Source organism: Heterodontus francisci, chromosome 5 (assembly GCF_036365525.1).
Source record: "Heterodontus francisci isolate sHetFra1 chromosome 5, sHetFra1.hap1, whole genome shotgun sequence".
NCBI lineage: Eukaryota > Metazoa > Chordata > Chondrichthyes > Heterodontiformes > Heterodontidae > Heterodontus > Heterodontus francisci.
The window spans coordinates 134,479,815-134,506,832 of NC_090375.1; the positions used below are offsets into that span (position 1 = coordinate 134,479,815).

The 27,018-nt window shown below is 44.8% G+C and overlaps 1 protein-coding gene across 8 annotated transcripts in view; it reads left to right on the plus strand.

The window, feature by feature from the left end:
• The first annotated feature begins 5,060 nt into the window (after nucleotides 1-5,060).
• The window catches only part of rbbp8 (retinoblastoma binding protein 8), a 195,543-nt gene continuing 173,585 nt past the window's right edge, over nucleotides 5,061-27,018 (plus strand). For 5 of the 8 annotated variants that reach the window (XM_068032154.1, XM_068032156.1, XM_068032155.1 and 2 more), the window contains exon 1: nucleotides 24,401-24,476. The gene's annotated coding sequence lies outside the window, so the exon portion shown is untranslated. Of the gene's footprint in view, nucleotides 5,683-7,790; nucleotides 7,865-14,686; nucleotides 14,776-24,390; nucleotides 24,477-27,018 lie in introns of those variants that run through there. The other 3 variants (XM_068032150.1, XM_068032152.1, XM_068032158.1) reach the window with 3 other exon arrangements.

The following is a 27,018-nucleotide window of genomic DNA, read 5'->3' on the forward strand; positions in this document are numbered from 1 at the left end:
GGTTATTTTAGATTTGGTAATGTGTAATGAGCTAGGATTAATACGAGATGTCATAGTTAAGGATCCTTTAGGGGGAAGCGATCATAACATGGTAGAATTTCAAATTCAGTTTGAGAGTGAGCAACTCGGGTCTCAAACCGGTGTCTTCAACATAAACAAGGGCAATTACAGAGGTATGAAGAAAGAGTTGTCGAGAGCGGGCTGGGAAAATAGACTACAGGGAAAGTCAGTAGATTAGCAGTGGCAGACTTTTATGCAGATATTTCATAACACTCAGCAAACGTTTATTCCGGTTAGAAGGAAGGATTCAAAGAGAACGATGAACCACCTGTGGATAACAAAAGAAGTTAAGGAGAGTATCAAATCAAAAACAATGGCGTACAATGCGGCAAAAACGAGTGGTAGGCCAGAGAATTGGGAAGTTTTTAGAAACCAGCAGGGGATGACTAAAAAGCTAATAAAGAGGGAGAAAATTGATTATGAGAGTAAATTGGCAAGAAATATAAAAACAAACAGTAAGAGCTTCTATGGGTATATTAAAAGGAAGAGAGTAGCTAAAGTAAGTGTGGGGCCCTTAGAGGATGAGAATGGGGAATTAATAGCAGGGAACAGAGAAATGGCAGATAATTTAATCCAATATTCTGCATCAGTCTTCATGGTGGAGGACACTATAAACATCCCAACAATAATAGATGAGCAAGGTGTAAATGGGAGGGAAGAACTTGTAACAATCTCTGTCACAAGGGAAAATGTGCTGGACAAACTGATGGGACTAAAGGCAAACAAGTCACCAGGGTTCCGAAGAAGGGTCACTGACCCGAAACGTTAACTCTGCTTCTCTTTCCACAGATGCTGCCAGACCTGCTGAGTGATTCCAGCATTTCTTGTTTTTGTTCCAGTAGGGTGCCAGCAGATTGGAAAACCGCTAATGTGACACCCCTATTCAAGAAAGGGGGGGAGACAGAAAGCAGGAAACTATAGACCAGTTAGCTTAACATCAGTCATTGAGAAAATGCTTAAGTCCATTATTAAAGAAGAAATAGCAGGACATTTAGAAAAACATAATACAATCAAACAGAGTCAACATGGTTTTATGAAAGGGAAATCATGTTTGACAAATTTGTTAGAGTTCTTTGAGGATATAACAAGCAGAGTGGATAAAGGTGAACCAGTAGATTTAGTGTATTTGGATTTTCAGAAGGTGTTTGATAAGGTGCCACATAAAAGGTTATTGCACAAAATAGGAGCTCAGGATATTGGGGGTAATGTGTTGGCATGGATTGAGGATTGGCTAACACACAGAAGGCAGAGAGTCAGGATCAATGGGTCTTTTTCAGGTTGGAAAGCCGTAACTAGTGGAGTGCCGCAAGGATCGGTCCTAGGGTCTCAGCTACTTACTATCTACATTAATGACTTAGAGGAAGTGACAGAGTGTAGTGTATCCAAATTTGCTGACAATACAAAAATAGGTGGGAAGGCATGTTGTGATGAGGACACAAAGAATCTGCAAAGGGATGTAGATAGGTTAAGTGAATGGGCAAAGACTTGGCAGATGGTGTTCAGTACTTTAGTAGGAAGAATAAAAGGGCAGATTATTACTTAGATGGAGAAAGACTATAAAATACTGCAGTACAGAGGGATCTGGGTGTTCTTGTGCATGAAACACAAAAGGTTAGCATGCAGGTGCAGCAAGTAATTAAGAAGGCAAATGGAATTTTGGCCTTTATTGCTAGGGGGTTAGAATTTAAAAATAAGGAAGTCCTGTTACAACTGTACAGGGTGTTGGTGAGGCCACACCTGGAGTACTGCATACAGTTTTGGTCCCCGTATTTAAAAGAAGGATATACTAGCATTGGAGGCAGTTCAGAAAAGGTTCACTAGGCTTATTCCTGGGATGAAGGGGTTGTCTTATCAAGAACGGCTAAACAGGTTCGGCATTTATTCATTGGAGTTCAGAAGAATGAGAGGTGATCTTATAGAAACATATCAGATTTTAAGGGGGCACGATAGGGTAGATGTTGAGAAGATGTTTCCACTAGTGGGGGAATCTCGAACTAGGGGACATAATTACAGAATAAGGGGGCATACATTTAAAACTGAGATGCGAAGGAATTTCTTCTCTCAGAGGGTGGTGAATCTCTGGAATTCTCTGCCTCAGAGAGTTGTGGAGGCTAGGTCACTAAATGTATTTAAGGAGGAGGCAGATAGATTTTTGAAATCTTGGGGAGTCGAGGGTGAGGCGGAGCAGGCCCGAAAGAGAAGTTGAGGACTGGGACAGATCGGCCATGATCTTATTGAATGGCGGGGCAGGCTTGAGGGGTTGAATGGCCTACTCCTGCTCCTATTTTTTAAGTTCTTATGTTCATACAATGTCAGTGATGGTGCAGGACTTCCATACACTCTTGCCTGCATCCCTCATTCAAGCACACTTCGCAGTGTCTGGTTGACTTTTAAAGTATCAAGATATTGAAGTCCACATTTTGAACAAGCTTACATATAATTATTTGAATTTTTAATCTCTACCCTTAGAAATGCTGATGAAAGGGCGCAAATGACTGAAAATCCATCACCCGACAAAATCACAAGGGTCAAATCCTGACAGTTATGCTGGGACCTCCCCTACCATAGAACACCACCACTACCTGCACTAAAGTTCCCAGGATCACAGGACGAGCCTCCACATTGGGTGTTCGGCAGTTTGGGGTTGTATCTGTGGTTACCATCCCCTCACCCCTTGCATCTATGACTCGACACAAAGCCATCCTGGAAACATTGGAGCAAGGCCAAGATCCAGTGCATTTAAATCCTGACAATGTTAGTGGCCACACTAAAAACTCCCTCTGAACAAATGCCAGGTGTCTGCAAGAATAACTTTGTAATTTCAGGGCCATCATACAATATTATGTTATTCACATTCTACTCTAAGAAAGCCACCTATATATATTAAAGGAGAATCAGGACTCATGCTCACTTTGAATAAATGTTTGGATGTGCAATTGAAACATTAACTCTGCTTCTCTCTCCACAGATGCTGCCAGACCTGCTGAGTATTTCCAACATTTCTTGTTTTTAATATCGGATTTCCAGCATCTGCAGTATTTTGCTTTTATATTATTATGGCAATTTTCTAAGTTGTTTTATACCTCAGCTGCAAATCTTAATAGTGAGCAATGTGGAATAAGGATGGAAATGTAAGCTTCCCAGATCATTTGACAGTAGAAGGAAATGTTGTACAAGTGCAGAGAAAATTAAATAAAAACATAGATTTATTTGCATTAAATATTGGAAAGACAGAAGCCATTATTTTCAGTCGCCAGTCCAAACTCTATTCCCTAGCTCTTGACTCCATCCCTCTCCCTGGCAACAGGATGAGATTAAGCCAGTCTGTTTGCAACCTTGCCATCACATTTGACCCCGAGATGAGCTTCCGACATCAAATTAGCCACTACTGAACTGGCTATTTCCACCTGCGTAACATTGCCAGGCTTTGCCCCATCTCAGCTCATCTGCTGCTGAAACCTTGCCAATTCATGCCTTTGTTGCTTCTAGACTTGACTATTTCAATGCACTCCTGGCTGGTTTGCCACATTCTACTCTCTGTAAACTTGAGGTCCTCCAAAACTCTGCTGACCAGGTCTTAACTCGCACCAAGTCCCGTTCCCATATCACCCTTGTGCTCGCTGGCGTATGTTGGCTCCTAATCAAGCAACATCAAGATTTTAACATCCTCATCCTTGTTTTCAAATCCCTCCATCTCCCTATCTCTAATCTCCTCCATCCCCACAACCCTCCAAGATATCTGCGCTCCTCCAATTCTGGCCTCTTGTGCATCTCTGATTTTAAATCACTCCACCATTGGTGGCCATGTCTTCAGTTGCCCAGGCCCCAAGCTCTGGAATTCTCTCCCTATACCTCTCCGTCTCGCCAACTCACTTTCCTCCTTTAAGACACTCCTTAAAACCTACCTCATTGACCAAGCTTTTGACTATCTGACCTAATATCGCCTTAGGTGGCTCGGTGTGATACTTTGATTCATAATGCTTCTGTGAAGAGCCTTCAGACATTTTATTACGTTAAAGGCGCTCTATAAATATAAATCATTGTTGTGTTACTGTTGCAATAACATTGTGTCTGCAAGGTGGGAAACAGACAAGGTGTATCTTACTATGTCTAATAGGTGAGATAGTGAACAGGGTACATAATAAAATCTACATATGGTGAGGGAGAGGAAAAATGTGACCTAAAGGTATTTAAATGAAGGAGTTTATGGAATATTTCACACCTGAGAAGAATATCAGGAATGAAATTCTACTGGGATATGGCACAATCTCAGCACTCACAACAGGTTTAAGTCCACCAGTGACCGGCATTGTTGACTAAAGCAATGTTCATGAAGTCCGGGAGAGAGTCTATTAGGATCAGCTCTTCAGTAGATTGGAGAATCATCTGTGATGCCCCCCTGTTGGAGAGGCTAGGCTGGGAGAGGAAGGAGTTGCCAGCTCCCCTCCCAGAAAGAGTAAGGGGCTATCCTCAGTGATCCCTGTTTCAGGAATTAAGATTGTTAGTTATCCTTTAAAGACTACTGGGTAGGCTGCTCAAGACATGCTGCAACTAGGCTGAGCTTGTATGATTCAACCACTGCTCATTTGTACCCAGATTTTCCACTGGGGTCCCACAACGGGGATTCCAATATGCATGCACAGGCCACTTCATGTCGATTTCCAATGCTGACTGTCAAAACTTCTTTTTTTTGAAAAATGGAGACAAGTGCAGCTTGGAAACATGGTGATTTTACATTTTATCCAATGATAATTCTGAAATGTCACCAACAAAAGTAAATACGTTTAACTGTTCATATGTTTGAATTACTCAGATTCATCTAATTTTAGTCTGCATGCACAACCATATCCTGCTAGACACTCAGCTGTTAAACAATCAACCAGTCGGGAGCCTAGCAAATTAGCAAACAGGAAGCAACACTGTTGCTACCACAATCTCAAACTTTCAGCATGCTACTGATGTCTGAGATACAAAACAAGCCAGTTTCCTGGAGTGTAGACTCCACTTGAGTTTAAAAAAGCCCCTGTTAATATTTGTGTGAGAAAGAATTACAGAGCAGTGGAAAGTGAATGACAGAAAAAGCAGCAAGGAATGAGAGGGCTGGATTTTTACCAGCCCATTGGAGGCAGGCTGGGAGGCAGCAGGCATCGTAAAATGGCGACGGAAAGCGGCGGAAGGGAATCCCAAAGTCTTCCCCACTACTACGGGATATTACTGAAGGTGGGAACGGAAGCAGCACAGCCGCCCGCTGACCAGAGGCAGATGACCAATTAAGGTACTTAACTGGCCTGTTAATGGCCACTTTATGCCTCCACCAGCATTTTACCAGCATCGGGACGGCCCTCTGCCATATGGGGAGACCAGCAGGTACATCATGACGGCCTCCCAGCAAGTTCCTTCAAGGGGAGGTCTTCCTTCCTGGAGGCTCTAATCCACCACTGGAGGGTTCACTCCTCCGATCACTGGAGCCTGCCTGCTGGGCGTCTTCTTTTCCCTGAAGCCTTAGGAGCGGCCATCTCTACCGGCGGTGGCACCTACAGCATGCCAGTAAAATTCTGGCCAGAGACAGTAAGCAGAAATGTTCGAAAGAGAACGAGATTAAAGAGGGCAAAAGACAAGAATGTGAGTGAAGAATGAGTGGTCAATCCAGTTAAAGTTAGTAAGCAAAATGAAACATGTCAATAGCCACATTGATGAGTTAAGCTTCAAAATACCTTGCATGAATACTTGAAATTACAGTGAGAATATCTGTGATTATAATAGTATATTATATCTTAAGAAGGGACCACCTTAAGAGAGTACCACCTTAAGAGCTGCAAGTGATGATCACCAGAGGAAGTTATGTCACATCACACATGACCAGGCTGCTGTGGGTAGAGCCCAACAGAGCAAGATGTGTTTAGATATAGCTCATAAAGTAACTGTATATATATTTCCAGTTCAGTTATAATAAAACCCATGATTTTTTTGGATATTACTTGTCATCCTGTGAGTCTTACAATAGATCTCCCCATATAGGCGGCACAGTGCTGCAGTGGTTAGCACCACAGCCTCACAGCTCCAGGCACCCGGGTTCAATTCTGGGCACTACCTGTGCGGAGTTTGCAAGTTCTCCCTGTGACCGCGTGGGTTTTCGCCAGGTGCTCCACTTTCCTCCCAAGCCAAAGACTTGCAGGTTGATAGGTTAATTGGCCATTGTAAATTGCCCCTAGTGTAGGTAGGTTATAGGGAATATGGGGTTACTGTAGGGTTAGTATAAATGGGTGGTTGTTGGTCGGCACAGACTCGGTGGGCCGAAGGGCCTGTTTCAATGGTGTATCAAAAAATAAAAAATAAAATCTCGCACCAAAGGAACAAGTAATATTACAATACCCTATCAGATCAGCTGTGTGAGGCCTTGGCATCCTATTTGACCCACAGTTGAGTTTCTAGCCCTACATCCTATCCAGCAAGAGTGCTTAATTCCATAGCTACAATATCATCAGCTGCCATCAACAACCTATGTCCATGTACCTCTCACATCCAGACCCTATTTCACTAAAGTCTTCCTTGTCAGCTTTCCATCCTCCTCTCCCCATAAACTCCAATTATTTCAAAAAAAAGGTTATTCATATTGTTGCAACCCAGGTGAGAATGAGGTCTTGGGTTCCCTTTCAGTCTTCACCTGGTCTTACTGTAACAGAGTTTAATTGTGGGTTGAATGTGTCAGGGAATGGCTGCTTTGTCCTTCCAAACACTGTCCGTTAATATGCAAATGTCTTTTCCAGCCATGGCTGATCTGTTTAACAAGTCCTTTCTTCACTCCAGTAACAATCTAAAATCAATGTTCATGACAAAATTAATGTGCCTCATTCTTGGCAGCTGGGTCCTAGCATGACAATATCCTGTCCCACAACAAGTCCTGCTTGTTCATTACCCCTATCCTTACTGATTTACATCAACAACCTGTCCCCCAACACTCTGCATTTAAATTTATCCTAATTCTCAAACCTCAGTTTTTAACCCCTCAATGGCCTTACCCGAGTCTATCTCGACAACCTCCTCCAATCAAACATCCTGTTTTGCATTCTTCAGTTCTCCAACCATGGCCTTCTATGTAGCCCCCACCTGCTCCATCCCACTTTGGCCTCTTTCTCTGAAAATCCCTCTCTAAACCCACTCCCACCCCTGTATACCTTTAAAATTATTCTTAAAAGCCATCTTTTCAGACAAGTTTTCAATCACCTTCTAGCTCTGCCATCATGATTCAGCATCCATTCCTTTTCATCTTTTTTGCCTGTAAATCACCTTGGGGTTTTCTCCTCTGTTAAATGTATCTTGCTGTTATTGTTCTATATATGTTGAGTATTTGTATACCAACATCCTTCATGGTCATTTATAGGTTGCAACTTCTTCACACATGTCTGCTTGGCCAGGTTGCAGCAGTTTTACAGCCTGCACTAGATATATGCTTGGATCCTGGTAATCCTCATTCTATGACCTGAGACCTTCCTATTCCTGCTGTGAAAGCCTGAGTCTCCTGAGGCACTGGTGCTCTCACATATTGACAGAGCTGATCTTCTGCTTTTATACCCTGTGTTGGGGGTCTCGCCTCCTTGGAGTTGGAAGTCTGTGTCCATCCTTTTTGTCCTGTAGAGCAGCATGTGGCTGAGGAGAGGCAGCTGGTGCTGCTGCTGGTTTTGGTCGGGCTGATGCTGGTGCTGTTGGTGTTGATTCTTTTTCTGTTTCAGGAGGTCCAAGGTAGAGCTGCAGAAGCGGCTCTCATGCCGCAGTGAAGGCCAACATCAGGGAAGTGCAGATTAAGGTGAGTGAAGTCCAAGACGGGTGAACTGACTTCCAAAAAGTTGGAAATCACATGTTGAGCAGTAAGAGCACACTCTCAGAAGAAGTGCTGTGAGCAGCAGCTTCTCAGCTAGGCTTGGCTGCAGCTAGTCAGTTTCACTGTTTGAAGGCTTCCCCTCCTGGTTGAGCCTGATGAGTTCCACACAGCTTGGGAAACCCATGCACTAGCTGTTAAAGCCAGAAAGCTGGGTTAAATCCTGAGTTGGTTGCCTCTTTGACTATTTTAATTACTTACCTGACCACTCCCGGGGGCTTCCCACTCACCTGCAAACCTGGCTGATTTAAATCTGGAAGTGGGCAGGATCATATCAGGTTCCCGACCGATGCCACTTTTCAGGGCTTTAACCCCATGCCTGCAACCAAACTGGTGCCCCAGGGCCCATCCCCTGCCTTGGCAGTTAAAAATCTGCCCAGTGAGTCTACAACAGAAACGGACCTGATATGAGCGAAACCCCTGTACTAGAGAGCTTTCGGAATCATGTTACAAAAGGATATAGAGGCATTGGAGAAGATGCGAAAAAGATTTACAATATGATACCAGAAATGAGAGTTTATAACCATTTATAACCATCAGCAAAGACTGTACAGGCTGGGTCTCTTTTGTCTAGAAAGGAGAAGGCTGTGGGGTGACCTATTAGAGGCTTTAAAATGATGAAAGAGTTTGATAGAGTAGACATAGAAATGTTGAATTGGAATTTACCAGCCCTATGGCGACGGGCTGGAAAAGGCGTCCAGAGGGAAGCCCTATGTCTTTACGTTGCAACGAGATATTACGAAGGGCGGCTGACATGGCAGGAGGACCTCACGCTGAAACATGGTGGGAACAAAAACCAAATACTGCAGTTGCTGGAAATCTGAAACAAAAACAGAAAGTGCTGGAAATACTCAGCAGGCCAGGCCGTATCTGTGGAGAGAAAAACAAAGTTAACGTTTCAGATCTGTGTGACCTTTCTTCAGAAGGAAGGTAATTAAGACTGTTTAATAGGCAATTAACTGCAATTTTACCAGGGATTTGAATATTACAAAGCATGCACAGGAACAATGGGGCTTCAGAGCCTCATCAGGTATAGGGGGTGGTGGATTAATGGGAAGTCAGTGCTGGCTCCAGACGGCAGCCATTGTGAACACTAGCATGGCCTGGCAGGGAGGGTGGAAAAGCATGGGCAGCAACATTGGCATTCGGGAGCAGGGACAAACTTGCCAGCACAGCGGAGGAATACCGCTTGAGTGCAGCTATCTGTCATCGGTCTCATTCACTCAGGCTTCGAGAACTCCAGTGAGGAAGAGCATCAAAGAGAGAGAGCTGCAGCCACAGGCAGTGGACCAGCAACAACCTGAGGGCCAAGAGGAGCTTCCGCCTTGGAGGGAGAACGCAGGAGGAGGGCGCAGAGGAGCACACAACCAGCCTCGTGTGCAGAAGAGGTTACCCTCCAGAGTGGGTCTACCATCAGAGGCTCAGCTTCCTGCAAATGTTGGAGCAGCAGTGCCGCTGAAGACTGCACCACCCCATGGAGGTGTTCACAGTGCGAGGATGAGCTGAATCCTATGGGAAGTGTTGGCCACCCAATGCCTAGGAATATAAGAAATAGGAGCAGGAGCAGACCATTCAGCCCTTCGAGCCTGCCCCACCATTCAACAAGATCATGGCTGATCTTCTACCTCAACACCATTTTCCCCACACTATCCCCAAACCTCTTGATATCTTTAATATCCAGGAATCTATCGATCTCTGTCTTGAACACACTCAATGACTGAACATCCACAGCCCCCTAGGGTAGAGGATTCCAAAGATTCACCACCCTCTGATTAAGAAATTCCTCCTCATCTCAGTCCTAAATGGCCTACCTCTTATTCTCAGACTGTGTTCCCTGATTCTAGACCACCCCAGCCAGGGGAAACATCCTTCCTGCATCCACCCTGTCAATCCCTGTAAGAATTTTGTATGCTTCAATGAGATCACCTCTCATTCTTCTCAACTCTGGAGAATATAGGCCCAGTCTCCTCAATCTCACCTCATAGGACAATCCAGCCAGCCCAGGAATCAGTCTGGTGAACCTTCGTTGCACCCCCTCTATGTAATAATATCTTTCCTTAGATGAGGAGACCAAAACTGTACACAATACTGCAGGTGCAGTCTCACCAAGGCTCTAGACAATTGCAACAAGACTTTTTTACTCCTGTACTCAAATTGTCTTGCAATAACACACCATTTGCCTTCCTATTTGCTTGCTGCACCTGCATGTTAGTTTTCAGTGACTTATGAACAAGGACACCCAGGTCCTTGGGCTTTTGCCCACTCACTTAGCCAGTCTAAATCCCCTTGAAGCCTCTTTGCATCCTCCTCACTACTCACTTTCCCACCTAGTTTTGTGTCATCAGCCTGTGGTGCTGAAGGTCACCGTGGTGTTGGATTTCTCAACCTTAGGATCATTCAGTGAACTTTTGGAGATATGGGTCGGATCTCCCAGTCTGCAGCTCACCGTTGCATCATGATGGTCCCCAATGCCATCTTCAAGTGCTTTCGTATTGAGCCGGACAGTCAAGCTGAGAGGGCTATAGGGTTTGGGGCCATCGCTGGATTCCCCTAGGTGCAGGGTGTCATTGACTGCACGCATGTGGCAATCAAGACGCTGATGGACCAGGCAGCAGCCTTCATCAACAGGAAGGGCTTCCACTCGCTTGACGTACAAATGGTCTGTGACCACCACTGGTTACTTCATGTCTGTGTAAGATTCCCTGGAAGCTGCCATGACGCCTACATACTAAGGCAGTTTCAGTTGCCCAACCTTTTCAGGCCTCTCGCACGCCTTCAAGTATGGATACTGGGTGACGAGGGCTATTCACTGAAGACATGGCTACTGACGCCTGTGAGGAACACAAGTACTGATGCGGAGAGATACAAGACCTGCCATGGGACAACGCGAGCAACAATCGAGCAGGCCATAGGGCTGCTGAAGATGCAGTTCAGATGCCTAGATCAATCCGGTGGAGCCCTTCAGTACGGCCCAGCAAAGGTCTCTGGTGTGCTGTACGCTACAGAACCTGATGCTACAAGGGGAGAGGCTTTGCATAATGATATCGTGGAGTGCGATGCCTCCTCCAACAATGAGGATATGGAGAAAGATGTTGGCCAGGCACTGCAAAATGAAAAACCCCAGGGATCACCACTAAGACGCAATGAGATACACACAAGGGAGGCGTTTTTAAAAATTCATTCATGGGATGTGGGCATCGTTGGATCGTTGGCCAGGCCAGCATTTATTGCCCATCCCTCATTGCCCTTGAGAAGGTGGTGGTGAGCTGCTTTCTTGAACCGCTGCAGTCTATTTGGGGTAGGTATACCCACAGTGCTGTTAGGAAGGGAGTTCCAGGAATTTGACCCAGCGACAGTGACGGGAATGGCGATATAGTTCCAAGTCAGGATGGTTTGAGACTTGGAGGGGAACTTGCAGGTGGTGGTGTTCCCATGCATCTGCTGCCCTTGTCCTTCTAGGAGGTAGAGGTCGCGGGTTTGGTAGGTGCTGTCGAAGGAGCCTTGGTGCATTGCTGCAGTGCATCTTGTAGATGGTACGCACTGCTGCCACTTTTGTAGATGGGGTGTCAAGCAAGCGGGCTGCTTTGTCCTGGATGGTGTTGAGCTTCTTGAATGTTGTTGGAGCTGCACCCATCCAGACAAGTGGAGAGTATTCCATCACACTCCTGACTTGTGCCTTGTAGATGGTTGACAGGCTTTGGGGAGTCAGGAGGTGAGTTACTCGCCTCAGGATTCCTAGCTTCTGACCTGCTCTTGTAGCCATGGTATTTATATGACTACTCCAATTCAGTTTCTGGTCAATGGTAGCCCCTAGGATGTTGACAGTGGGGGATTCAGCGATGGTAATGCCGTTGAATGTCAAGGAGAGATGGTTAGTTTCTCTCTTGTTGGAGATGGTCATTGCCTGGCACTTGTGTGGCGCGAATGTTACTTGCCACTTATCAACCCAAGCCGGGATATTGTCCAGGTCTTGCTGCATTTCTACATGAAATGCTTCTGTATCTGAGGAGTCACGAATGGTGCTGAACATTGTGCAATCATCAGCGAACATCCCCACTTCTGACCTTATGATTGAAGGAAGGTCATTGATGAAGCAGCTGAAGATGGTTGGGCCTATGACACTACCCTGAGGAACTCCTGCAGTGATGTCCTGGAGCTCTGATGATTGACGTCCAACAACCACAACCATCTTCCTTTGCGCTAGGTATGACTCCAGCCAGTGGAGAGTTTTCGCCCTGATTCCCATTGACCTCAGTTTTGCTAAGGCTCCTTGATGCCATACTCGGTCAAATTCTGCCTTGATGTCAAGGGCAGTTACTCTCACCTCACCTCTTGAGTTCAGCCCTTTTGTCCATATTTGGACCAAGGCTATAACGAGGTCAGGAGCTGAGTGGCCCTGGCAGAACCCAAACTGAGCATCACTGAGCAGGTTATTGCAAGCAAGTGCCGCTTGATGGCACTGTTGATGACACCTTCCATCACTTTACTGATGATTGAGAGTAGACTGATGGGGCGGTAATTGGCATGGTTGGACTTGTCCTGCTTTTTGTGTGCAGGACATACCTGGGCAATTTTCCGCATTGCAGGGTAGATGCCAGTGTTGTAGCTGTACTGGAACAGCTTGGCTTGGGGCGCAGCAAGTTCTGGAGCACAGGTCTTCAGTACTATTGCCAGAATATTGTCAGGGCCCATAGCCTTTGCAGTATCCAGTGCCTTCAGTCGTTTCTTGATATCACGCGGAGTGAATCGAATTGGCTGAAGTCTGGCATCTGTGATGCTGGGGACTTCAGAAGAAGGCCGAGATGGATCATCAACTCGGCACTTCTGGCTGAAGATTGTTGCAAATGCTTCAGCCTTATCTTTCGCACTGATGTGCTGGGCTCCCCCATCATTGAGGATGGGGATATTTGTGGAGCCATCTCCTCCAGTTAGTTGTTTAATTGTCCACCGCCATTCACGGCTGGATGTGGCAGGACTACAGAGCTTAGATCCGATCCGTTGGTTATGGGAAAGCTTAGCTCTGTCTATCGCATGCTGCTTCCGCATTTTGGTACGCAGATAGTCCTGTGTTGTAGCTTCACCAGGTTGACACCTCATTTTGAGGTATGCCTGGTGCTGCTCCTGGCATTCCCTCCTGCACTCTTCATTGAACCAGGGTTAGTCTCCTGGCTTCTTGGTCCCCTCCTCCTCTTCAGAGGTGAATGGTTATTTCCCCGGTCACTGTCTGCTCTTGACATTGACCTGGGTAAGAGATAAGATTAAGTAGAGGGTAATGCACATTCTATCACATCCTTCCGACTACTCCTGCAGTGGAGAATCGGAGCGGCAGCGGCCGCCACGGAACCTGATGCTGGGATTGCCAGGCCCGATTTTCCCAATGGCGGGGAAGCTCTGTGGTGGCCTCTCCGCCGTTCTGCGACCGGACCCTAGTTTAAATATTTAAAATACCTATCTGCATACATTACCATGTCATCCGCTGTGATCTTCCCATCTGTTCCTGATCTTCAGCATGATGTCCGGCACTCACGTGCCTTCACTTTCCTGTCCAGGAGAAGCTGGTGCCACCTAGGAGGGGATGGGGTCACCGCTGCATTCTGAGTATAGATGAGGGTGTTGGGGGGGGAAGGGGTCAACTCTGCAATGTGTGTAAGCTTAAGGCGGGAGGGCAAGAGGTCAACTCTGCACTATTTAATGAATGGGGTGGGGGTGAAGGGGTTAATTCTGCATTATTTTGAACTATTTGCAGGTCTGGCAGCCTTTTAAAAATGACACCAGAACCTGCTCTGGCATCAGGTGACGCTGTGATTGGGGGAGGGATGGGGGTGGTCACTGTCAATAAGTAATCGCGACGGCGTGGCTCCCGTGCGGGACGGCCACCATTTTCTGCACCCGTTGTCGCTCCCGGTGGCAAGACAAGAAAATCGAGCCTGTAAAATCTGTAGCAGCAATTTCCATGTTAAGTGTTGGAATTAAAGTGTGTCAAAGAAAAGGGCAGAGAGGAGCAGGAATTTATCTTGGGGGTGGGGAGGGTGGTGGGGGGGGGTGGGGTTGTCAAACAAAATGGATGATAGTGAATTGGCAGCCTGTTTTACACTCTGCTTCATATTCCTTTTGAAAAAATGGTAAAGAAAATTGGACAGAGTGCAAAATGGGCTGCTGATTTGCGATCACCTGTTTAGCACTACTGCCCAAATTTCACTCCCAACCTTTTTAATGCAATCTATAGATGGCTATGAGAACTTATGCTGCATTCTTCCAGAAAATCAAAATATGTGAATCCTTCATGCTGGAGAGGTCAGAACAAATTCAATAATAAGCAAGAAAATATAGGAATTTAGGATTCAGTGACCCTCAACTTTCAAAAAACAATGTGCCCCTTTCAGAAGGCTGCCATGTCATGTTTTTAGTTTCTGGTTTAGTGGGATGTACCTTGACTATTTTTTTTAGATTACGTATTTTAGAATGACACATCAGAATCATGTTATTCTTAGGTTACATATACATTCATTCTGAATAATCAGCAAAATAATCATAAATAATCATTCCAAAAGCATATTTCCTCTTCCTATTATCCATCACCATTTTTGAAAGCGTGTCACAGGCAGCAGATTAATGTATTACATTGTTCAAAAACATTTACAAAGAAAGATGATTGTGCTGTAAAGTAATTGAGGAATGGAAGCTTTTTTGTGGGCATTTTCTTTTTTCCTTAGTAAGAACAAACATTTCAACTCATGTTTTCTGTTGTAGAGAATCTAGGCCGAGATCTTTCCCAATCATCAATGAGGGTAATGCTGGGTCTGCTTGCTATTATTGTTCAGGGGATGTCTGCCTTTCAGGTACAATTTTGATTTTATGCTCATATTCATGTTTTACTTTTCAGTATATTAAAACATACATGTGCGCCAGAGCTATAAACTTCAAATCAGAGATTAGTTTCTTGATCGATCATGGTCATGTTCTTCATTTTTACAATTGCAATAAGGTATCTGTTTATTATGAACATTAACATGTGACAAATTAATTTCCAACTTGGGCCTCAGACCTGTCTGCCCTTTTGTCAGAATATAGTCAGGTACTGGTGCAGCTGGTAAACTCCTTGAACTGGGAAATTGGGAGGCTCCAGATCAGGCAGTGATCTAGGCAGTGATGTTTTCACAATGTACCACAGTAGACAAAAATGTTTAACTAGTGCAAGTACAGCCATCAGGAGAAATATCCTACCAAGTTAACTTTTTTATAGGATCTTCAAGGAAAACAACAGACAACAGCAAACTTGCATTCTAGATTTCTGTAGTATTTATTCTGTAAAACCAGGTCCTTGGCCTTCTCCATTTTCCTTCATCCACAACTCATCTGCTGCAAAATGACCTGCAACCAACTTCCAGGAAAAGCATGGCAGTGCCTGTTGCAATAAAGGTGACTGCAGCCTGGAGCTTTCTTGTGGCTAGCATCTTCCAGGCTATCTCTGGGGATATCAATAAAATTGGTCAAATTGCAGTCCATTAAGCATCAAGTAGGTAACTGACTTCTTTTTTGCAAGAGCTAACACCTTCAACTATCACTGCCCACTTTCATGGTTGCTACACGTCTTCACCTTACAGGAGTACTCCATTTCTCTATTATTTGACATTCACTATGTACAAGGTTGGCTTCTTGGAGATAAAGGTTACCCACTGTAGGAACATGGAAACACAGGAACAGGAGGACGCCATTCATCTCTTGAACCTGTTCCGCCATTCAACGAGATCATGGCTGATCTGCACCTTAACTCCATTTACTTGCCTTGGCTCCAAATTCTGTTATACCCTTAGTTAGTAAAATCCAACAATCTCAGATTTAAAATTATAAATTGAGCTTGCATTTACTTTTTGTGGGACAGAGTTCCACACTTCTACCATCTTTTGCATGAAGAAATGTTTTCTAACTTCTTTCCTGACTGGCCTGGCTCTAATTTTAAGGTTTAATCCCCTTGTACTAGACTTCCCCACCAACACAAACATTTCTCTCTATCTACCCTATCAATTCCTTTCAAAATCCTGAAAACCTGAATCTATGTCAACCTTCTATATCACAAGGAATACAAGTCTAGTTTATTTAATCTCTCCTTATAATCTAACCCTTGGAGCCTTGGTAAAATTCTGGTGAATCTGAACTGCACTTCTACCAAAGCCAACATATCCTTTCTAAGATAGAGTGTCCAGTACCCTGGTCCAACCAGGACTTTGTATAACTGAAGCAAAACTTCCTATTCTTTATATTCTAGACCTCCCTGAAAATATGCATCATCCCCACCACAATCAACAACTACTCCACAAATGCCAGACAAATCATTTGTCTCATGCCAGAGTCTACGCTGCAAGGCTATTAAAGGAACATTCACTATACACAATGTCAATTGATTGTATTGTTCTACCGTGCTACCTAGTTTTTGCTTTCCATCCCAGTTTAAAGCACTAGGCATAAGTTCTAATTTTTCTTTCACCTCAGTGGAAGATCATCTTCTGTTCTCTTGAGTTATTGGCCATTCATGTTTGTGAAGTAAATATTGCAACTCACCTTCTTGTCAGCCATCGCTCAAATATTATTACACTCACCTCTGTGTCAGAATGTTGTGGGTTCAAATCTTACTCCAGAGACTTCAGCACAAAATCTAGGCTAATACTCCAGTGCGGTAAGGGGGTGCTGCATTGTTGGAGTTGTGTCTTTCAGATGAGATGTTAAACTGAGCCTCTGTCTGCCATCCATAGGTGGACATAAAAGATCCCACAGCAACTACTTCAAAGGAGAGTAGTGAAGTTGGCCGAGTCAACATCTATCCTTCAAACCAACATCTAAAACAGATGATCTGGTTATTTATTTCATTGCTATTTGTGGGACCTTGCTGTGTTAAAATTGCCTGTTGCATTTACTACATTACAACAGTAATTACACTTCAAAAGTAGTTAATTGGCTGTAAATTGCTTTGGGATGACCTGAGGTTGTGAAAGTTACTATGTAAATGCAAGTCGTTATTTTCTTTCTTTTTGTTCTATTTATTTGCTTAAATATGTTGAAATTGGAATGGAGAATCTGATTATCTATCTGCCAAACATTTTCTGTTTTGTAATTTCTTTTTGTTAGGGACATTGTTTTAGAGGATTATTAGTTAACTATCATTCCTGTGGCTGTGTTCTAATTAGGAAGAGAAAACCAGCTGATGTCATGAAATAAAAGGCAGCGAATGATGTTATGACCGCTTCTACCAGGAGGTGGTGCTAATTCTATTTTGTTGATAACAACTGAAAATTTCACTAAAAAGGAGCTTGACATTAACAGCTAGAGATGATTATACCTTCAGTACAGATAAATCACTGGATATGGACAGAATAATAATGTGAAGACAATTTTTTTGAAAAATGTAAGTGACTCCTATACTGTATTATGCTAGTATTATTCTACATAATTTATGTTAGGGTATTGCTAGCACACCAAAGCTACGAAGTATCATCACCTCATTCCATGACAATATGAAAGGCACAATTCAGCATAGCGGCACCTCATCAGACCTCTTTCCTATCCTGAGTGGCGTGAAACAGGGCTGTGTTCTCGCATCTACACTGTTTGGGGTCTTCTTCTCCCTGCTGCTCTCACATGCGTTCAAGTCTTCAGAAGAAGGAATTTTCCTCCACACAAGTTCAGGTGGCAGGTTGTTCAACCTTGCCTGTCTAAAAGTGAAGACCAAAGTACGGAAAGTCCTCATCAGGGAACTCCTGTTTGCTGATGATGCTGCATTAACATCTCACACTGAAGAGTGTCTGCAGAGACTCATCGACAGGTTTGCGGCTGCCTGCAATGAATTTGGCCTAACCATCAGCCTCAAGAAAACGAACATCATGGGACAGGACGTCAGAAATGCTCCATCCATCAATATCGGTGACCACACCCTGGAAGTGGTTCAAGAGTTCACCTACCTAGGCTCAACTATCTCCAGTAACCTGTCTGTCGATGCAGAATTAAACAAGCGCATGGGAAAGGCTTCCTCTGCTATGTCCAGACTGGCCAAGAGAGCGTGGGAAAATGGCGCACTGACACAGAACACAAAAGTCCGAGTGTATCAAGCCTGTGTCCTCAGTACCTTGCTCTATGGCAGCGAGGCCTGGACAACATACGTCAGCCAAGAGCGACGTCTCAATTCATTCCATCTTTGCTGCCTCTGGAGAATCCTTGGCATGAGGTGGCAGGACCGTATCTCCAACACAGAAGTCCTCGAGGCGGCCAACATCGCCAGCATATACACCCTACTAAGCCAGCGGCGCCTGAGATGGCTTGGCCATGTGAGCCGCATGGAAGATGGCAGGATCTCCAAGGACACATTGCAAAGCGAGCTCGCCACTGGTATCAGACCCACCGGCTGTCCATGTCTCCGCTTTAAAGACATCTGCAAACGCGACATGAAGTCCTGTGACATTGATCACAAGTTGTGGGAGTCAGTTGCCAGTGAACACCAGAGCTGGCGGGCAGCTATAAGGGCAGGGCTAAAGCGCGGCGAGCCGTAGAGACTTAGCAGTTGGCAGGAAAAAAGACAGAAGTGCAAGGAGAGAGCCAACTGTGTAACAGCCCCGAAAACCAATTATATCTGCAGCACCTGTGGAAGAGCCTGTCACTCTAGAATTGGCCTTTATAGCCACTCCAGGCGCTGCTTCACAAACCACTGACCACCTCCAGGCGCTTACCCATTGTCTCTCGAGACAAGGAGGCCAAAGATTGCTAGCACAAAATCTAGTCATTTTCAATAACACGGTTTATATGACATCGTTATGTAGTGTTAAACTAGACTAGATTTATGTTTTAGCAACTATTTGACTACATTACACAATATAATATTAGAAGGAGGGTTGACGATTAGTCATCAAGATCAAGGAACTTGCCAACAATTTCTGATATTGAAAAATTAAACTAGATATTAAGATTGTTCAGTAAAGTGGTCCTATTTACAATGCAGCAACAGTTCATGGAAATTGGTCTCGAAACTATTTTAATTTATGGCATACAGTAGTCATTAACAAAAACATCAGAGATTTTTAACAGCAATATAAGATGCCATCAATATATGATAGTAAGATAGTCACTAAGATATCCAATAGGCAATTCAGAAGAAAATTCTTTAGCCAAAGAGTGCTAAAAATGTGGAATTCACTTTTACAGGGAATGGTTAAGATGAATAGTATTGATGCAGTTGAGGGGAAGCTAGACAAGCATATGAGGGATAAGGGAATAGAGGATTTTTGATGATAGATTTAAATGAGGGAAGATGGGAGGAGGCTCGAGTAGAGCATAAACACCAGCATGGGCTAGTTGGGCCAAATGGCTTGTTTCTGTGCAGTGTATCCTATGTAATCCTGTGTAGCTTACATTTATACAACACTTTTAACATAGAAAAACATTCCAAAGCACTTCACTAAGGCGGAATCAGAAACAAAATAGATGCTGAACAAAAGGAGATATGAGTAGTTTGAAAGAACTTTCCAATTAGTCCCAATCCCCTGGTCCTTCCCCTGAGCCTGCAAATATCTGCTTTTCAAGTATTAATCCAATTTACTCTTGAAAGTTTCTGTTGAATCTGCCTCCACTGCCCTTTCTGGCCCTACATTCACCATCATAAAACAATCCTTATCTCCCCTCTGATTCTTTTGCCAATCACCTTAAATCTGTGTTCTCTGGTTACTGACCCTCCAGCCAGTGGAAACAGTTTCTCCCTATTTTCTGGCCTCTCGATTACCCTGAACACCTCAATTAAATCTCCCCTGTCTCTATTTGCATGTGTGTATCACGTATGCATGCGAGCATGGGTGCGTCGTGTATCGGTAGGCATCAACCGAATTAGAGTTTAAGTTTAATAAATGTCAACTTTTCTTCTTTAAACCTAAAAAAGCCTGTTCATGCTGGTTTGTTTGCTTTATAATTGGAAAGCGGTGAAAAAGCATTCACCAAGGGGGAGCAGAAAACATAGGCCAGAATTATACGCCGCTCCAGCGGGTCGGATGGTGACCTGAGGGCGGCGTAAAATTGAGCGGCAGGTTCCGGGAGGCCTAACTACCCCGATTCCGCCTCCGACCAAGTTTACGCAGGACCGGCAGGGGGGTTGAGAAGCGGCCCGCCCGCCCGAGGCCAATCAAGACCCTTAAGTGGCCACTTAACGGCCACTTAAGTGCCCTCGCCCGCTTCCACGGGTATTTTACCCATGGCCAGCGGGTGTGCCGGGGACGTGAAAGGCCGCCAGCTATAGCTGCCAGCCTTTCTGCACCCCGGGGGGCGGGGGGGAGGGGAGGCCTGGCAATCGGGCACAGGGTGCCCAATTGAGGGCCGCCCCCACCTCCCAACCCAACTCGGGATCCAAGACTTCCCCCAAACGACCACCCTAGCCTCACCAGGGCATGACCGATTCCGCTGGTGAGGCAACCCAAACTTACCTTCTGTCCCAGCTCCTTGGTATCCTCCTTGGTCAGCTGGGATGCAGTCCCAGCAGTGGCCACCGCTCCTGGTGGCGCTGCTGAGACTAATAGCTGCCGGCCCGCTGATTGGCCAGCAGCTCACTGAAGCGGGACTCCCTCCCTCAAGAGGGTGGTAGTCCCGCCTCGGGCCAATTAAAGCCTGGGGACCCGTAAAATACGGGACGGATCCCCAGGCTGGGTGGAAGTGGGTTCAGCACCAACATTTCCTTCGGAGTCCGGCTCACGTCTGTCCAGCGTAAAATTCCGGCCATGGTGTGTTTAAAATTAAACCCTGTTACGGCAAGACCAGGTGAAGGCTGAAAGGGAACCCTAGACCTCTTTCTCACCTGATTGTAACAGAAATTTGGGTGCTAGCATCTGGAATTGACCCACAGACAAATGAGAGAAATTGGAAGTGGGAAGCCAAATTGTTCCCAATCAAAAAAAAGCAAGATTAATGCAGATTTTCTTGTGGTTGTATGTGCTTGAATACTAATATGTCTGCAACTGAAGCTAGTAGCTCTCAAAGCTAGGGTGAAGTAACTTGGGGTAAGTTAAAAACACTGTCTATGGAGGAGCTGAGAAAAATGGCTGAGCAGTGTGGGATCACTGTACGTGGCAAGGCTAGAAAGTCTGACTTCCTAAGAGTAGTGACCAACCATTTTTCTCTTGAATCTGAAGAAGCAGAAACAGGGTCAGAAGCAGACTCTGACAGGGTATTGTTAGCAAAGATACAGTTGGAACAGAGGAAACTTGAATTTGAGGAAAGAGAGAGGGAGAAAGAAAGAGCCTTCCAGAAGGAACGTGAAGAAAAACAAAGACAGGAGGATGAACGAGAGAGAGAGGAGAGAGCGAGAGAAAGAATATTCCAGAAAGAATGCGAAGAAAGAGAGTTGAGGCGACTTGAGTTAACTAGAGGATGACAGAGTAACCCCAGTGAAAACATGGCCATTATTGAGGAGCATAATTCAGGGCTGGGTACCAAATTCTTAAAACTAGATCAACTAATTCCTAGATTCAATCAGGAGGATGTAGAAAAATTTTTGTGCCCTTTGAGAAACTGGCAAGGCAATTAAAATGGCCAGCTGAGACCTGTCCTCTTTTACTGAAAAACAAGCTAACTGGAAAAGCCCATGAGGTTTATTCCCTGTTGCCAGATGAGAGTTCATCAAATTATGAACTGACAAAATGTACTATCCCCGGGGCATATGAATTAGTACCCAAAGCCTATTGCCAAAAGTTTAGAACCCTCAAGAAGCAAGCTAATCAAACTTATCTGGAGTTTGAAAGAAGTAAGCCATTGGATTTTGACCAGTGGCTGAGGGCTGTTAAAGGACAGCTCAGCTATAAGAATCTCAGGGAAGTAATTCCGCTCGAGGAATTTAAACACTCTCTCACTCTCCATAAAGACTGATGTAGAGGAGCAGCAGGTTCAGAGAGCCCAGCAAGCGGCTGATCTGGCTGATGAGTTTGCTATAATTACTTTATAAGTTGGCTTCCCAGGGGAGAACCTTTCCTAGTCATCCCCACAAATCCGAAAGGGACAAAGGGTGGGAAGGTGATAGGAGCCCAAGCAGCCTGGCGGAGAAAGAAAAGCAGGATACACAGGGGGCCCTCCTCTAGCCAAAAAAGAAGGTGCTGTGAGCAAGAGTGAGACCCAGAGACCTGTGAGCTTCCATTGTAATAAAGCAGGGCATTTAAAAGCTGACTGCTGTAAACTAAAGGGAAAGCATGTAGGGTTAATCAGGATACACGTGCTCAGTGAAGAAGATAACCTGATGGAAAGCACAGCAGAACAAGCTATAGCTTTAACTGCAGTAAGAGTGATACCCAGGAATCTTACAGCTGCAAGTGGAGGAAAATGTAATCGGATCCCTGAAGGCTATCAGGGTTTTTTGTCCGAAGGGAAAGTAACCCCATACCCCTCGAGTGGGGCAAGCAAGCCCATATTAATTCTCAGGGACACCGGGGCCATTAGATCCCTTTTACTGGGAAAAGGCCTGAACTTTCCCCCAGAGAGTGTAGTGAACACCAGAATGGTGGTGAATGGTATTGGAGTGCAGTGCATGCCTGTACCTGCACACCGGGTGCACCTGGAGTGCGACCTAGTTTCGGGACTGGTGACTGTAGGGATTGTCCCTAGTTTGCTTGTGGATGGGGTTGACCTGCTCCTAGGTAAAGATCTGGCAGGGGTGAAGGGGTAGCCTCCTCAGTAGTAAAAGAAAGACCACAGAAGGTCAGAGCGACAGGGCAGTGGCAGGAGACCGACCCCTGCAGTTTCCTGTGTAGTGGATCAGGCCATGATCAAACCAGCTACCCCAGAGGAGACTGAATTAGCACTGCAGGCAAATTTAATCAGCAAATATTGATAGGGTTAGATGAAGTAGGATGGGAGGTGGGTTGTGTGGAGCATAATCACTAGCATGGACCTGTTGGGCCAAATGGCCAGTGTTGCAAATACTATGTAATAGCCACTTATGCGCTTTTGAAATGTAGTCACTGTTGTAATGTAGCCAAACACAGCAACCAGTTGGCACATAAACATCAATGAGACAAATGAGCAGATAATTGGCTTCAGTGATGTTGGTTGAGGGATGAATGTTGACCAAGACACAGTGCAAACTCTCCTATTTTTCTTTAAATACTGCCATGGGCTCTTTTCTATCTACCTGAAAAGGCAGACTTGTCCTCAGTTTAACATCTCCTCAAAAAGACCCCATGAGTATGGCAATGAAGTAGCAGCCTAGATCTTGGAATGGGGCTTCAAACCGACAGACTTCTAACTTACAGGCAAGGGCATTATCACTGAGCCAAGGCTAACAATAAATTGTCACTTAGGTTTTTTGAAAAAAATAACATGCAGTAGATTGTCTTTTTTTTTAAAAGAATGCATGGGGGTATGGAGATAGATAACATACACTCTTGTGATTGGATCTTGTCTTTACCCCAACTCCTTCCATGTTTTCCCTTTCTGTCAGGTCTGCTCCAGGCTCGGCAGGACAAGGATGGGTATAGCATTGAAAATTAGCAATTTATTATGATTTTTTGGAGGGTGAGGTCTCTTTAAAAGTAAGCAATCCAAATTTGAATTATTTAGAGGAAAGACAGTTTGACTTTTCAGCTGGAATCCTCAATCTCCTACGGCGACCAGTGGGCACCACAGGGACAATTTAAAAAAAAAAATTATTTAAAGATATAGCACTGAAACAGGTCCTTCGGCCCACCGAGACTGTGCCAACCATCAACCACCCATTTATACTAATCCCATAAATAAAAGCAAAATACTGCGGATGCTGGAAATCTGAAATAAAAACAAGAAATGCTGGAACCACTCAGCAGGTCTGGCAGCATCTGTGGAAAGAGAAGCAGAGTTAACGTTTCGGGTCAGTGACCCTTCTTCGGGACACAGGGAGAACTTGCAAACTCCACACAGGCAGTACCCAGGTCACTGGAGCTGTGAGGCTGCAGTGCTCACCACTGCGCCACTAGAATGCTTGATTGATATAAAAAAATTACTTATTAACTGGATAAGTTTCCTTTTTCTTTTTGAATGCTTTAGGTGTTTATTGCTTGTGGCTCTTTAAACAGGAGGCCCTTTTATTGGTTTGTTTTTAAGTGGGGTGATGACATTCAGTGAAGTGTTTAATTGAGAAGAGTGGAACCCTCGAGCTGCCAATCACCCGATCCACGAGCACTCGGGGGCCGGGACAGGGGCGGGGCCTGGATAGGGGGCGGGGTCTGGACAAGGGGGGGCGAGGCCATGCCAGGGGGCGGGGCCGGGACAGGGGGCGGGGCGGGGACAGGGGGCGGGGTCTGGACAGGGGGCGGGGTCTGGACAGGGGGCGGGGCCTGTACAGGGGGCGGGGCACGGCCGGGGCCGGGACTATACGTTCTTTTTATTGGTTGAGATTCGGGTCACTCACGGGGCCAATCACACTCTCCCTCCCCTGCGGCACAGCTTCCGGTTTCGCCGCTTGCTAGCTCATTTCGAACTTCAGCCTGAATCGGAGTTGTGGCGGGTCGGTTTAGGTCCAGTTCATCCTGCTTTCTCTGGTAGATAGAAAAAGGTGAGAAATGGGGCTGGGAGGGTTAAAACAGGAGACTATAGACCCCCCCCCCAAAAAAAGGAGCGGGAGACGAAAAGAGAGGGAAGCAGGAAAGGGAAGATAAAAAGATCAGTTGTGTCAGAAGGTAGTGGGTGAATCTGGAGAGGGGAGGAGAGCTGGAAAGGAAAAGGCAGTGAGTGAGGGGTGGGAAGGGATAGAGGAGTGAAGAGCGTCACATACTGGGGAAAGAAAGAGAGAACTTTTCAAATGTGTGTGTGTCCTCAGGATGTATTTACACTATAGTGTCGGTGTATAGTAATGTAATTCACATGGATTGTCCACTTTATCTGTAATTGCTTCCTGTCCTGATACTATGCGGGCTATATCTTGGATTCAGGCTAGGCCTTCCCGCCTGATGTATAGATCCAAGTTTAATGTTATTGCAAAGCGCTTCCATCATGCTCAATTGAGGTGTGTGTATTGTTAGCAATATGGGAGGCTGATCGTATTTTGGAGTTGGAGACAGTTTGTAAACCTTGGGTGAACGACTGAATTTTATTGTCCAGAATGATCTGTAAACAAGATGCTCAGAAACGTTGACTTAAAAGATAAAATTTTCTTGTCACAGGATTTTGTTCCATCAAAATTAGGAGTGCCAGGAGGAGATGCTGTGAATGCTGCTTGCCAGCAATGTTCTGATGATGCTACCTCCATTCCTGGCTTCTGCTCCTTGCCCTCTTGCATTAAATGCCTCAATAGGAATTCGGTTTAGTGTATGGAATAATCTTGTGTTTACACCACACTGCCTTAATGCATAAAAATACCAAGAAGTTACAACTTGGAAACAGGCCATTTGACCCTAACAACCAGTACTGATCTTTGACCTCTCCTTAAGCAAATAGTCCGATTCATCTTTAACAGAAGCAGCCCCCTATTTACACCAACTGTTTTCTCTTCAACAGACTTTTTGTGCTGCCATATTTCTGTCTATACAAAAAAATCTTTCTAAGTCTTTTGTGATACACCTTATTGATTGCTTTATGAAAATTCACATATGCTACGTATACTGCCTTTTTAATCAATCCAATAACGTCTTTAAAACTCAACTAAATTTGTCAAAAAAGGCTTGCATTTGCCACCACATGTCTCAAAGCACTTTACAGCCAGTGTAGTACACTTATTGTTGTAATGTAGGAAATGGAACAGCCAATTTGTGTACAGCTAGGTTCCACAAACAGCAATGTGATGAACAGATAATTGTTTTTGTGATGTTGATTGAGGGATAAATATTGGTCAGGACACCAGGGATAACTCTCCTGCTCTTCTTCGAAATAGTGTCATGGGAGCTTTTACATCCACATTACAGGACTGTACATCACTTTAATATTTCGTCTGAAAGACGACCTCCAACAGTGCAGCGCTCCCTCAGCATTGCACTGGAGTGTCAATCTTTTTTGTACTCGAGCCCTAATGTGGGACTTGAACACAGCCTTGTGACTCAGAGGTGAGAGTGCAACCAACTGAGCCACAGCTGACAGACAAACACAAAGCCATTCTGACTCTCCTTCACTAGCTCATACATTTGTAGATGCTCACTAATTTTATCTTGAATTGTATGAATTCTAAGAGTTTGCACACAGTTGACTGACTTTGCTAAACCTGATTGCCAGGGTGGAGTGGGTTGGGGTTTGGTGGATGCAGTGTGAGAGGGGGAAGGGGTCTTCCCAGTGCCAGGATTTAGTGAGATTGGCAGGTTTGCATTCTTTTGGCTGCCAAGAACTGTGCTGCAAGAGACAGATGTGCAAACACTCCACTGACGTTAATTTTAAAAGGACTGTACAAGATCCTAGTGTACCATGTCTGGTCTTGAGTGATCCAAATGAGCTGCTTTCCACTGGACTCTGAACTGGCAGCCAAGTGCTTTCCACATATTGACCATGCTTAGAATAATGCTGAAAGAGATCTAGGAATCTTAGTAGACTCAACTTTCAGCATGTTTATGCAATTGACAAAAGTGAATAGAATTTTAATCAATGTAGCAAAAATAGGATACAAATCAAAGGAGGCTACATGCAAACTATACAATATTCTGGTCAGACTGCACCTTGTGTTTGTAACAGTTTTGATCCCTGAGACACAATCATTTGATGTAGTGCAGAGTAAAGACTATACCTAGTGTCTATAAGCTGAGAAGATACAGTAAGAATGTTTTGGAAAGGAGTTTTCTGTGAGGTGATCTTAGGTTGTAAATGATATGAAAAATTACTTTAAAATAAATTAAAAGTAGGACATTATCTTGTAAAATTAGTCACTGCATGACAACCTACTGGAAATCCTTGAAGATTTTGCTGCTACTGATGCAGTCTTTTTAGTGTCAGGTGTTTAGGCTGTGGCAATACTATGACCAAGGGAAGAACTGGTCTTCCTGACTGCCAGTCAAAAAAAAAGTGATATTTTTGCCTTCATCTGGATGCCCTCTGTAGGTGCTAGCAGCTGAGGATCAAAGTGAAGGTGGCTGTAATCAGGCCTGTAAGGTTCGAGTAAGACTGACTCAATTTGGTTT